Source organism: Lolium rigidum, chromosome 5 (genome assembly GCF_022539505.1).
Source record: "Lolium rigidum isolate FL_2022 chromosome 5, APGP_CSIRO_Lrig_0.1, whole genome shotgun sequence".
NCBI classification, from domain to species: domain Eukaryota; kingdom Viridiplantae; phylum Streptophyta; class Magnoliopsida; order Poales; family Poaceae; genus Lolium; species Lolium rigidum.
Genome location: NC_061512.1, coordinates 240,595,242 through 240,609,049, shown reverse-complemented (window position 1 = coordinate 240,609,049; position 13,808 = coordinate 240,595,242). Strand labels below are relative to the sequence as shown.

The 13,808-nt window shown below is 42.3% G+C and overlaps 3 long non-coding RNA genes across 3 annotated transcripts; all 3 read left to right on the top strand.

Annotated features, from left to right (window-relative positions):
• The first annotated feature begins 5,812 nt into the window (after positions 1–5,812).
• LOC124652911 lies at positions 5,813–6,641 on the top strand. The gene is made up of 3 exons (XR_006987777.1): positions 5,813–5,899; positions 5,986–6,083; positions 6,552–6,641. It is a non-coding gene; the product is annotated as an uncharacterized LOC124652911 (long non-coding RNA).
• A 981-nt stretch (positions 6,642–7,622) lies between these two features.
• Positions 7,623–8,093, top strand: LOC124654138. The gene is made up of 3 exons (XR_006988227.1): positions 7,623–7,675; positions 7,876–7,956; positions 8,045–8,093. It is a non-coding gene; the product is annotated as an uncharacterized LOC124654138 (long non-coding RNA).
• A 201-nt stretch (positions 8,094–8,294) lies between these two features.
• Positions 8,295–9,804, top strand: LOC124652589. The gene is made up of 3 exons (XR_006987719.1): positions 8,295–8,408; positions 8,578–8,677; positions 9,758–9,804. It is a non-coding gene; the product is annotated as an uncharacterized LOC124652589 (long non-coding RNA).
• The last annotated feature ends 4,004 nt before the right edge of the window (positions 9,805–13,808 follow it).

Genomic DNA, 13,808 nt, shown 5'->3' with positions numbered 1-13,808 from the left:
GTGTGAGATTTCAAAGTATTTTGCAGCTTCACATTTATCTACTAAGAGCTCTAAGCTCCCAGTAATGTGAGTGCTCTTAAGCGATCTGCAAGTCGCCGTCGCTGACCCCACCTGCAAAACATATGTGCCTACGTAAAACGGCGTCGCTTAGTGCTCGTGCCTGCGTTTTCCTAGGCACGTCTTCTCGCGTCAAGTGACGAGGCTGGTGAACCCTCCCGTGGTGATTGGGGTTAGTACATTTGTTGTTTCTTCGATATAATAGAACTATCATGTTAGTTATATTACAACTTTTCCGTTCACTCGCTGCAGCTATTGGGAAAATAAATGTTAGGTTCTTTCTATTATTATTTTTTGATAAACAAAAATTGATAAAAAATTGAAAAATGTTCACAGATTTTAATATCTCATGAGATTGAAAGATTTAACGGGCTTAATTTTTTAGCATTTAAAAAAAATTCATGCTTAAAAAATATTCGCACCGAGAAAATGTTCGCATTCAGAAAATATTCGCGCTTAAAAAATGTTCGAGTTTAGAAATGTTGGGGTTTAGAATGTTTGCTCTTAAAAAATCAAAGAGTTCAAAAAATGTTGGCGTTTGGAAAATATTCATGCTCAACAAAATTGAGTTTAGAAAATGTTCGCGCTTAATAATAATTACAAGTTTAAAACTGTACATGGATTAAAAAACTGTTCATGAACTTAAAATATTTAGGGATTCAACATTGGAAAAAAGTTCATGAATTAGAAAGTGTTCACGAATTTGAAAAAATATCCTATTTTTTTTAAAATATTTTTGAATTTGGAAAGATGTTCATGCTTTTAAAAAAATTCCATGGACGAGAAATAATATTCTCAAAATTAAAAGTATTGATGAATTCAAAATTTTCCCAAACTGAAAATCGCATGGATTTAAAAAAGGGGGGGAAATACAAAATAAAAGGAGAGAAACAACATGTTCGTGGTGCAAAAAGAACTAAGAATATGAAACGAGACATCTCACAAACAAACTTAATTGGTCACCCTAAAACTACCGATCGGGAGTATGCGCTGAAGGACATCGTCAAGTCGATACCTTTCTTATTGAGCGTTAAATAGAATTTTCCGTTTCCGTGCCAGATGTGGGGAACCGTTCGTCGCTTAGTGATGGGCCCTTGTTTGGGACCGTATGTCTGCCTGCGTTGGTTCCGTCTGTCGTGTGCGTGTCGTCCTCATGGGTCACATGTGTTCAACGTGTCGCCGAGGCCAAGGGATCACGTGGCGGCATACTTGGGCATTCTTCGGGCCGGGTCGGGCTTCGGGCTGGGTCGGGCTTCGGGCCGAGCCTAACAAAGCCCGACGCAAAAAACCCAGGCCTAGGCTCGGCCCGGCCCGACCATCAGGCCTAACTTTTAGTTCCAAGCCCGGCCCATCAGTACAAAAGCCCGTCGGGCCTCGGGTCTCGGGCCGGGTATCTTCCCTATTTCATGCATTTCTCAAGCCCAGGCCCGGCCCGTGATAGTCATCGGGCCTAAATTTTCGGCCTAGGCCCAGCCCACATGCATGCTCGGGCAGGCCCAAGCCCAGAAATTTCGGGCCGGGCCGGGCTTCCCATGGCCAGGTATACGTGGCGGTTCGGAGTTGCTATAACCAACAAATGGAGTACTACTAAAACTTCCCCACCTCCCTGAAGACAACCACCAAAGTCACCACAAGCTTCCGAGTCATGCTCTCCGCCCAAGCAACCGGAGCTCGCCATCACCGAGGCCCGTCGTGCGTTATCCCGCGATAACGACACATGTGAACTTTGCCACCACTATCTCCACACTTGCTTCTGGTGCACGTGCACACTCACCAGAAACCGAGACATATATCGGTAAACATCCAGAAAAATACACTTTTTTGTTATGTATGCAGAAGTTGACACTCTGATTTGTGATCATCTAAACACGGTTCCTGATTAATTTTCGCGCGCAGAGCCGACGCCCTATTTTACAGCGAGGAGTGCTGGCAGCATCATATCTACACCGATGAGGGGCGAAAAAGGATCCAAGATATCGGCGGCTGCAACGAGTGAGCAGTAGACGCAAGAGTAGAATAACACACACAAAGTGTCCATCTAGGCTCGCTAGAAGCATCGATCCAGCGGCTTACATGCCAAATCCTACTAGCATTTAAACTATTCATAATTTTAGGGGCACACATGAGGCTTCTCAACATTGTGGCATGTGGCCTCCAACTTCTTTGGTGGTAATTTGTGTGATCCAAACCCTTCCACCTCAGCAAGCGCCCCCACGGAGAACCCTAGCAGCAGTGAGGTGGGTCTAATCTCTTCCTCCACATGCATCTATGCATGGAGATGCAGTGACGCAAAACTCAAGGTGATCCCTTTGTGCTACCAAAGCATATCGGCGGGAAGCTGGAGCGAGGTGGCGCGAGCACTCTCCTGCCCCTTCTCTCCCTTGTCCTATTTTTTGGCTCGCGGTGATGAGTGGTTCTTGGCTCGGTAGATAGTGTTGCAATCTATCCTTGAAAAAAAAGGAACCTGAAAATGAGGCAGAAGGATAATGTGTTCGTTGGCAAACTGGAGCATTTGCACCATTTGTGTGCAAGTGACATGATTTTTGTGCTACAAATGTGCAAGTAACTGAATCTCTCTCTTCAATGGTTAATCCTTAGCATGGACGGAGAATCTGATCAGCTAGAAAGGAAACAAATGAGAATGATCATGAAACTTTAAAGCATTGGAGGCAAACACATGGAAAACACGGTAAACTTCAGTACATGGAAACAACCAATACAGTAACACACCCACGTACATTATGATAAAGGAAGCCACACGTCACATAATCTAATCGAAATATCAGAGGATGGCACGACAGGGCGCGCATGGACCATCTAGTTTCTCCTATAAATGTTGCAACACTACCCAGCTAACCAGAGGGTCTGAGAGGGGCACATGAATCCTGTCCGTCCAATCCGGTTGACACAATCCCACTTTTCACAGCAGCCGTCGGATATGGTAATTTTTTGTTCACTTCGTGCTTGTCTGAACAGGTCAATGACAGCTGGGCCCATCTACGTGTGGGGCAGGTGTTTCAGCCAGCGAACCAGCTTAATGATCAGGTGCACGTCGCACACATGTCCCGCTGTGAAAACCTAGATCTTCATTGGCAAAAATATCTGCGGCGTCCACTCCGGCTTCCCACTTCGAGCCGCCGCCCTCTCGTCTCCTCTCTCCCGCGGCCTCCACTCCCCACTCCTGTCGGCGGGCAGAGGCGGGCGAGCTCGACGAGTACCTCGCGCGGGGCGGGGCGTCAGTGGGGCGAGCGCGCGCGGCGAACGGCGGGGCGAGCGGTCATGGCTAGGGGAAGAAGATGCGCGGCCATGGCGGCTGATGCCTGACGGCAGGAGCGAGTCTGGGAGAGGCTAGCGGCGCGGACGAGGCATGAGGCAAGCGCACCGCCGGAGCTCATATCTTGGTTCACGGACGAGGCCGAGATGTGCAGAGGATCCGCACGCGCTGCTCAGCCCCGCCGGTGGCATCCTCCTCGACGGATGGTGCTGCAGACCAGAGCGACGAGTCACGGGAGCTTGCCGCGGATGTGCAGCTCGTCTGCCTGTGGGGGGCCCGCCGAAGCTTCCTCCTCGACAGATGGTGGTGCAGAGCAGAACGACGAGTCGCCGGAGCTCGTCGCGCGTATGCAGCTCGTCGGCATGTGGGGGCCACGTGCCGGTCGACCACGCCCTTCTTCCCCGTCTCATCCTCCGTCAGGCAGATGAGCTTTTGCTTCCTCTCTCTGTCTCCCCTAGATTTCCTTGCTGGTACTGTGTTGTGTTTTTGTGCTGTTGCTTTGTGGGCTACTTCTGCTACTCGTGCTGCTATATGTGCGTGTTGCTGGTTGTAAATGTGGTCAGTGTCGTTTTGTACTGCTAGATCTACTGCTGCCAAGCCTGGCTGCTGCCTTTGCTGCTGCTCGTTGCTTCCTTAATCGATGTGTGTTGTTGCTAACATTTTCTCTGACGACAGCAAGATTGAGAGCAAGACTTGTTGGATGTTTGCCAAGGATAATTTTTGCACCTCATATTTTCAAGAATATATGGGTAGATTTAATGATATGTCCTTTAGAGGCGCCTTTTGAGATACAATGCATGGTTCTATCTTTTGTGCATTGACCCTATTTGATGGTAATTAATTTTGATTCTGTTCTAAATGGCAAGGTCTGGTAGACTTGCAGCCTGAAGGTGTGGAGGTACCTCACAGCCTTGTTGACAAGGGCATGCAAAGGCAAGATCAAGATTATGCCAGACCATAAAGTTATTTGGCTGAATCCTCTTATATGAAGCAAGTGCACTGTGCAGATTACATATACGTTTTGGACATGGAGCCACATTCATTGCCAATAAGATCATTTTCTGCATGGTGAGTCATAGATCCTCCTCTCATGTTTGTTTTATTCAACATAATTGTCTCCACGTGTCTATATTATTGAATTCAGTGAATGTCTGGTGAAATTCAGTGAATCGTATATGTTTGTTTGGGCTGGTAATTAGTCTTTGATATTACTCTAGCCGTTCCAGTTAGGTAATGTTCATAAAAAGTTATTAACTTCATGTGGATGTTTCCTGGTAGAAAGAATTTATAATGAGTACTAAAGTTCTACGGATATCTGCTGTAATGAGTATTAGAATGAGATTCTATAGTGATTTTAGGAGCCAGGATGTCTGCTCTAATGTTAATAGCAGCAAAGTAGAAGGTTTCTTGAAGTCTATTAAAACTCTCTGGATTTAGTATTTTGTGTGTCTATGATCGAAGTGGATTTCCTCACCTTTTTTTCCTATGCATATTGTCTCCCCACAATGGATCACATTTTGCTGTCAATTTACAAGTGGTGTGTGCTTACTTGTTTAAAACTGATTCTCTCGTTTTTTTTCCTGAGCTTGCCAATTGTTTCAGTTTTCTACTTTATTACAACGTCTGTAATTCTTAGCGCCGCAAGAATTAGTGAGACTATTAGAACTAAATTCTGAATATTAGCTTTTTCATGTGAGAGAAATAGCATTCTGAAAATAGCAGTGTTTTAAAGAAAAACATAGCAGCACTCGCCAGTTTGCAGGCTCATGCCTTGACACCATATGCGCCTCCCTAGCAAGTCCATGATTCTCAAGTGTTTTGTTCAGCGGCAACAAAGGAGGGTGATTTCAGATTTAGTTATCTCTGGATGTTTAGGCTTATGAAGTAAATGATTTTTCCAGTCGTTGGATTGGGAAATTAAGACGTATTCCCTGGAAAGAGGCTTATTCGTTGGTTGTACTGTGCTGGCTGTGCTTCCCTGGAACGAATCAGTTTAGGCTTATTCTCTGGTCATACTGTGCTGTCCTTTGGCCGCCCTGGACGGGGTTTAACAGCAAAAAGTTATGGGAAGATAAGAATTTGCTAAACCCATACGAGCTTGCGTCACATGTGATCCTTGTTACCATGTACTCACAATTGTGTTGCATGGACTCTTTTTTTGCTTGGGAAGGAGCTCCTTATTAGGAATGGCCATTCCTTTTTATAATACCCCTGGTTTCATTGATAGCTATGCTTAACTTGGGAGATATTTGCTTTTCCTTAAGCATATTCTTTATAGTTTTAAATGCATATCATATTCTTTGCGGTATAATAAGACAACCTCGACATTGTTTTCAGCACTATCGGCGATTGAAGAGGCATACAGTACGCTAACATTCTAACAATATCCCAGCAGCATTACTACATATAAAGGGCGATATACTATTTCCTAATTTTGTTGTTGTTTTACAGTTGAGTTTGGGTGCCCAGGAGACGGCAACGTTGGTGTCCATGTGTCCTGCTGCAGGTGTTGCCGCTTCTGAAGCGATGGAGAGGAGCAACGGATGATAGCTTGGGGATACTTGATAGGTAATCTATGATCCACCTCCAAATTTTACCATGATTTGCCCTGTTCATTTTGGCTCAGGTTATCTGTTCTGATGATGCATGTTCAGCTAAGATCACGTGTGCACAGATGAACTGCAAATGACAATCAATTAGGAAGTTTGGACATTTGCTGCAAGCTGTTAGCCATCGTGGCCCGAAGCACCAGGTACAAAAATATAGCCTAGAGAGTTGGTATTTGGTATGAAAGAGTGGATAAATGAATTTGCATTAAGCCTTTCCGTGATGTTTTCTGTAGGTGAAACAAGAAGCTTGGTGGTTGGTCATGGGGAATGTTGCAGGCTTGGAGCTATATGGTCTGAAGAGAATTAGTTCTGCAGATTGTATGCTTAACACTCGCATACAATTTCCACATACGTGCCATGCCCAGGTAATAATGCCTCCCGCATGTGAATGAAGTTTGATAAGCGAACCTTAACATGACTATATTGTTGTGCTCTTCGGTGTCTAAACTTCTACTTAAACAGCAATAATAATTGAGTAGCGAACTAAATGTCAGTCTCCAGTATGCTTGAGCCAACACCAAATTGCCAATATATTATTTCCAGATTTTTATTAATTCTTGCCGATTTTTTTGGGCTAGCTGTTCAATATGGCTGCTATTATAATATTTCAGAGACTTTCATTGAGCTCCTCAAATCACTAGCTGATGAGGGAAGCAGGGGTACATGGATGCTAGGATGGAGGCAACAAAGAATTGTTCTCAGTTGGAAGGTAGTCTCATATCTGCATCTGATTATCCCAATTGTTTTAACCCATCCCTCATGTTATTTTTCCGGATTTTAATATGCTCAGGTGTCATTTTAGTTTTATCATATAGTTGAGTACCTCCTTTCTCTTCCCTTCAGCAATGCAGCGCCAGAGTCTAAGCTTGTAACCGGATGGTAGGTGCTAGCAAATTAGCAGGTTATCAGACTGTTTACATATTGTATTAGCCGGTTGATGCCTAGCGATGGCCTTCTTTTTTATGTACATGAGCCCACCTAAAATTTGTAAAGTATGGAAGAGTACATGAGCCTAGGATTTAGAGATTATGAAAAAAGAAAATTGTATGTTGGCCAGCTTTAGTCTACATTTATTAGATGTCATATACTAATTGTTCATGTAGGCCTGCATGTGCTTATTTCAGATAATGGCCTGCAAAAGATATGAGATGAATGGTGATAGCAATAGGACATTTAGATCCAGTTTATAAGATACCGCTGCCACAATTACATGGATCTGCTTACCTTCTTACTTTACCTATTAACTAATATTGATAAGATAAGGAGCCTTTCTTGGCTGAATTCGGAAGCTGAGGTTTTCCCCCAAAAGCTTCAACAATTTTCATTGGTTGTTCATTTTCGGAAAATTACCAACATGATAGACTTCGAGTTCTGAACTTAAATGAACACTTGTTTCTCTTCTAAATCTTAATTGTCGCTTTTTTTGCAGCTTTCCCTTGAGTCTCGGACAGATGCTTACTGAAGTACAACCTGAAGAGAAAACGAATGTTCCAGCAGATCGAAGCTTCAGCTGAAGACGGCAATGATGTCATTGAGCTTCCTCATGTACCTTTTAAAGCACTACAGATGCAATAAGCTCAGGATAACAGGTTTTGACCCCATGCTCTTTCATTTTTAAAGTATACCGTGTCTCATTTGCATGTAATATTTTTTATGGAGCATTGATAACGTGTTTTGAATTGACAGTTTTGGGAGAGGCAGTACCTACTTAGTCGGACGGAACTGACCTGAACAGGTACAAGTCCTGCAGTTTTGGAGGAGCTGTAAAATATCTACCATTTGATTGTGCTATTTTATTTCAGTTATTTCATTATTTTTAGTGTATGCCTATTGTACATTCAGTAGTCTTGGCCTAAATTATGGTACCGGTGTCCTATTGTCTCTTGATTGTCACTTTAGACTGATTTGCACTTGCAGCATACTGTATGTATGCAGAACCTCGTCTCCTCAAGATGGCTGCAGTTAACCTAGATAATACAACCTCAAGCGACGCCGGCAACAAACACCCCCAACTAGGTACGGTTCATGTGCGTGCTCTTCTCCCTTCTTCCTTATGGCTGCCCCTCTCCGATCCCCCCGTAATTTATTTTGATTTTGCTGCTAGGATTCGGCTGTCCAGAAGATTCAGAGACAGTGACAACGGCCATCTGCAGGTATGATTATCCTACTGACCTCTCTTCTCCTCCATCGTCCATACACACTAGCATTATTCCCTCTTTCTTATATTTTTTCATGGGTGGAGGTGATTGTTTATTTTTTTAGCATTTCTTAATGCCTCTCAATTCATTTTCTATTGGTTTTCTTCGTCTCCCCTGAGGAATGGCTCTTTCTATTTGGTGGAACAGAAAGGGAACAGGCAGGAAACACATGATCATTGATGTTCAGCTTGATTACCACAACAACAGAGTTTATTCTTTGTGCGAAGTGTTGCGCATCACTATGCCTCCCTCCACATCAAGTGCATCAAGGTAGAGCATCACTTTGTTTTTGTGCGGAAGGAAGAGCATTAGTTTATAAGCAGAGCAAGGTGGGCGTTGTTATATGCTTCTAGGTTCAAGGAATTCCGGAGGGTAGAGTTTTAATTGCTTTTCCCCCATTGTCAAATATTACTGATTATTGATGTGTGTGCTTTGTCAGGATTCAGGATGATAATGTTGTAGATGCCAACGATGAGGATTATTGATGTGTATATTGTGCCACATTCAAAATTATTTTCTGAACTGCATGTTCATAGATGGTACGTGTTGTAGGCAAGTAAGCTGGTTGTGAAATTTAAATTGACTTCTTCTGCTGATCTGATGTAGGTACTGTTAGTACCATGTTTATCAATTTTAGTTTGTCCCCGGTCATTTCAGCCAATATTTTCTAAATCAAAATATATATTGGTCTTGACAACATGTCTACTTTTTAACTGATGTTACTATTGGGTTCCTTTTCTTTAGCTGTTGGTGTGCCATGGTAATTGTCCTAAAGGAAAACTAACTAAATATGTTGTGTTTGTAACATGATTTTGGTGTGTTTGAAATTATACCACTTACCACTCATATTGCATTTTTCCCTCAGACAGAAAGAACATTATTCTATTCTCACCCAATTTATTATTTCATACATCACATGCTAAATGTATTCTCAGGGCAAAGGCAATGTGTACTAGAGATTTTGGTTGCTGCATATTCAAATATGTCTCGGTTATTGCTTGTATCGCTTGTCTTGATATTCAGAATTTAGCATGGATTTTTATGTTCTTGATAATCCTATATAAATTGCTCAAACTGAGTTGATGTTAAACAAAAAAACTCAAAAATGGTTTATGGCAAACGAAACAACTCTATGTCCTATATAACTTACGTTTCCTTCAATCCCGTTCTAGAAATGAATACTATAGAAATGTTTTCAAATTTCCTTCGATGCTTTATTTAAATGAGTGACTTGTTTGTATGTTGCAATTTATTTCTAGAATATCATTGATGGGACCCATCACATGGAAGTGATCTACAAGTAGTTTGCAATATATATTTAAGATCTCAAAGTACAACAATCAGTTTTCAAACATCTGTTTTCTCTTTTCAAATGGCACGCATCGACATAGGATGGAAGGTAGAAAAGAAGAATGCAATACTTTTTTCTACCCTCTTGTATTAGCCGACACAGGAGTGGGAATGTTGATTAAATTTAGCACGACATCTTTTGCACTGATGCACAACAAAAAGACAACAATTCCTTATAGCTTCAAGGTTTATTTTTTAGCATTTATTTGTAGATATATGGATATCTTTTTCACACTTTGCGTTTACTAATGAAAAAATATATTCTCTAGGTGATCACTAGCTTGCCACCGCATGAAGGACCTAACCTGAGCTTTCAAGCGCTTGATGAACAATTTGACCTGTTAGATAAAGTAGGTGTTTTCTGTACCTGTTATTTGTTAGTTTCTTAGTGCTTGTTTCTTACTGCAATTTCTGTCTGTGCTACTTCAAACAGGTTTTGAATACATGGGATAACATGGTTGGTGTTGAGCACTTGAAAGAGGATTCTGATGGCAAGGCGAGCCTGAAGGCTCGGCATTCTGCTGGATAAATGAGCGCCTCCCGGAGAGGGTGTGGAATGGTCTACATGGAGTACAAGTGCTGCCTCGCTGTATTTCCATTTGATTTTTGCCTCTATACTGTAATTTCATTGTAGTTTGTTTTCTGAATGCTTACGTGCGAGAGGAGCGAAGAAGGACCCAGCTAAGAGGCATCAGCTAAGCTGTATAAGAAACATTGCACTTAGTGGTTCTCTTAGTATGGCATCTGCTGGATTTGCTTTGCTGGGACATGGTGTGATTACTGGATCTATCTGGCATGATGTGTGTATCACTGTTAGGAGCTTTTGCCAGATTTCATATTGATTCTCTCACTGATTACAATCTTATCGGGAGAAGTCCTCGAGTTTCTTGTGGCTAGAAGAAATTTTGGTCATCCTTCCGCTGCTTCGTTCTAGGTGTCTTCAGTTTCCCATTGCAAGAGTCAATAATTCAATATTAGTCATGCTCGATTCACTTGCCATACGAGAGTAGTCAAGCTTATAAGGAGAACGAGGACATTTGTCTTACATGGAGTAAATATTGGTGTAGCACATGTATACAAAATATTAGGAATCGACATTGGAAGCCTTGTACAGCATGGCTACATCGCTTGCTTCTATACAGAGTTATGAGATTAACGCAAATCGTGGAAATTATTTACGTGGGGGCAAACATTTGTAATAGTCTACCCACAATACGTAGAAACATTCTTCTTGAAATTAGTAATTGTCTTTTTTTTATAATGATACTTCTTTCGGTACAATAACCATAATTTGGTGGGGTGCTTATACAAAAGCTTAAAAGCTGAAAAAGTGTAAAATTGTACTAAATTATTATATCTTAGCGCAAAACCTTGATGAAATGGTGTGTCCGCAAAATACTAAAGCAATTAAATTGCAGGTTAATTCTTAATACTAAAATAAACTAAAATTTATGATTTAAATTCCGTCTTGATTCTGCCATTTGCGCGATAGCGCAACGGGTCATCTAGTATGGTTAAAACTTGTCAGGTGCAACCTCTTCTTGAATGGCTTGACTCATGTGTTACTTAAATCTTTTGTTATTTCCCTTTCTTGTCCATTTCTACCCTCCTTGATGTAACTGCTCTTGATTTTTCTCTCTGTACATATGAAATATAAATAGAAAATCACACCGTAGGGGTTTGCCCTATGGTTTCACTGTCAGAAAAAATGTATGAAGGTTTTCTTTGGAGAGCCAGATCTAATATATCCTTAAATCGGAAATGTGTTAACCACCGGCTGGCTATACTGATGAACTATACCCTGCTGATTAATTTTCCTTATTCAATTTCGTCAGAATAAAGTCAGGCGCCGTGAGTACTGTCCGATGTAGCTAGGTTAGTTTCGTTCATCAATTACCTAATTTGTCGCTAGGACTTGGTGTCGTGGGAGGCACAATGGTGGCCAACTCATAGTGACGTAAGAAAGTACAATTTTTTCTAAAAAAAGATAGAAACTATATTATTGGCGGTTAATATCATGTTTAGTTGTGTATAGCGTCATAATTTTAATATGTGCGTACATTTTAGCTAAATGCAGCTAATTCGGCCTTTTCATATAGGGGAATAGTTTTGAATCACGTGCTAAATAATAAATCAAGGAGAAAATCCAAAATATTCTTAAAAATATATGAGTAATAGAAGATAAAGAATATTATCTGGATCAACATCCTCCTGGTCGGATAGCGTCTCCCTCGATGCCCTATAGGTGGTGCAACTGTGAATGTAGCAGGTCGAACGATGGAGGCGCTCAATTGGTAGCGGTGACGGTGGTTGGATAACCTTAGAAGAATTACGCATGGTTGAAGAATTTGTTGGATAATTATAGTTGGAGAATTACTATTGCGGCGGAAGAATAATTTGGGAAAATGTTGCCGAAGAATTACCATTCGTGCATTGTTCAAAAAATACTAATATTGTTGTAAAATTACTATCGGGAACTACATGTCTTTGAAAAACTACAAAGAGTGATGTAGTAATGTCGGAGTTAAAGATTCGTGTCGATAAATTTTCGTCAAAATTTAGGTAAAAAAAATACTACGCTGAGTACTTACGTGTCTTTGGAAAACTACTTTTAGATATTACCATCGAAGTTAAAGATCTGAGAAATTATAGCCAAAATTTTGACTTTTCTGTACCATGGAACACTGTTCATCACGGCACTATTCATCGTAGTTCACGGTGGAATGTAACTTCGACCGTGGAGCACTGTTCATCAACGATACTGTTCATAGATGGTACTGTTCATGCGAGTTCATGCGATGAGGCTGATGCGCTGTGAGAGTGCCGTTTTGTTCAGCCTTAATCTATTGCCAGCTCACATGCGAGGTTCCCTATTCGGGGGCCACCGTCTAAAATGCGGTGGCTCGACGTTAGGTTCAATCGGGACATCGAAAAGAATCTCAAATATGCAAAAGCAGGGAGGAGTGCAGAGTGGCAAAAGGCCGGTGATCACATTCTCACTATGCCCTTTCCTCTACTTCTCCAAGACAACACGCTGCAACAGATTCTGACCTTTTATGTGAATCCTCTGTTCTGGCCTTAATATTTTCCATGATCAAGTTCAACTTTGCACATGCCATTTCAGCTGGAAATGCCCAGCACAGCACCTGCTCTGCCAGGCCTTCTTGACTTGCCGGCCAAGAAGGAAGGAACTTATTGCAACAGGCCGTCTTTTTCCATGGCTGATTAGTCAGAGTCAGCACATCTACACGACTACACGGTCTCTTTTCATGATCTCAGCAATCAGCTCAGCAAACGCGCCATTGAAGTCCCCGTTTCCCTTCCACCGGCCATTCTTCTAGCTCAGCAAACACGTCAAACTCACCAACCCATCACTCCAGCACCACACCAACTCCTCTATAAATGTGCTTGCACCCCTCACCGCCACACGCACTACGCACTACACACTACACCAACCAACCGTCGCAAACTCTCACATTTCTTCAGAGTTCAAGCGCAAGCTACACCTGCGTACCTTCACTTCTCGCTAGTTCTTTGATATCATGATATGGCATCTTCTTCGGTGCACCGCGCGGCTCTCGCCTTGCTCATGGCCCTTGTTCTCGTCACCGGCTCGGACCTTGCAGGCGCGGCGCGGCCAGCACCGGCGGAGCGGAGCAGCGAAGGGGAGTTCTACGGCTCGGTATACTTGGCGCCGGCAGTGGACAAGGCGAGGAAGACGGTGGAGATGCTCATGGCGAGGCTGCCAGCAGGGTCCAGCCGCAAGGGGCCCGGCCACTAGCTATTGGATGGACAGCCCGGATCGATTGATCTGATGACCGGTAGTCCGGTCGTGTGAATAATTCAGATTTTGCAGGCAAATATGTGAATTAGTTAGTGAGTTCATATTGGTTGTTCATGCGATGCGAATTGCACATAGCATGTTTATTCTTTGATATCTTCCTTCTTATTTTTCTCATGTTACTATGAAAAATGTATATGATCTACCTCATTATATTACTCCAGATATATGATTCTTTACTTCTTGTAAGTGATGTCTAGTATAGCATTTTTCTCAGGGACCACCAATTAAATCTTCACTTGCAACATTCCTTTGTTTGCTCAACATGGTTGCAACACCATCCTTGCGACCCGTCAAAACAAAGAAACGACCATTTTATTGCAGCACTCAAAACATGTCCATTGTCCAAGCTTGTAGAGATGCAACCAATCCCCATTGGGTCTGATACAACCTAAAGAAGCCTTTTATTATTTAAAATGTTTAATCATCACAATTGGCTTCTGCATGATTATGATGCACACAAACACATACGCCCAACA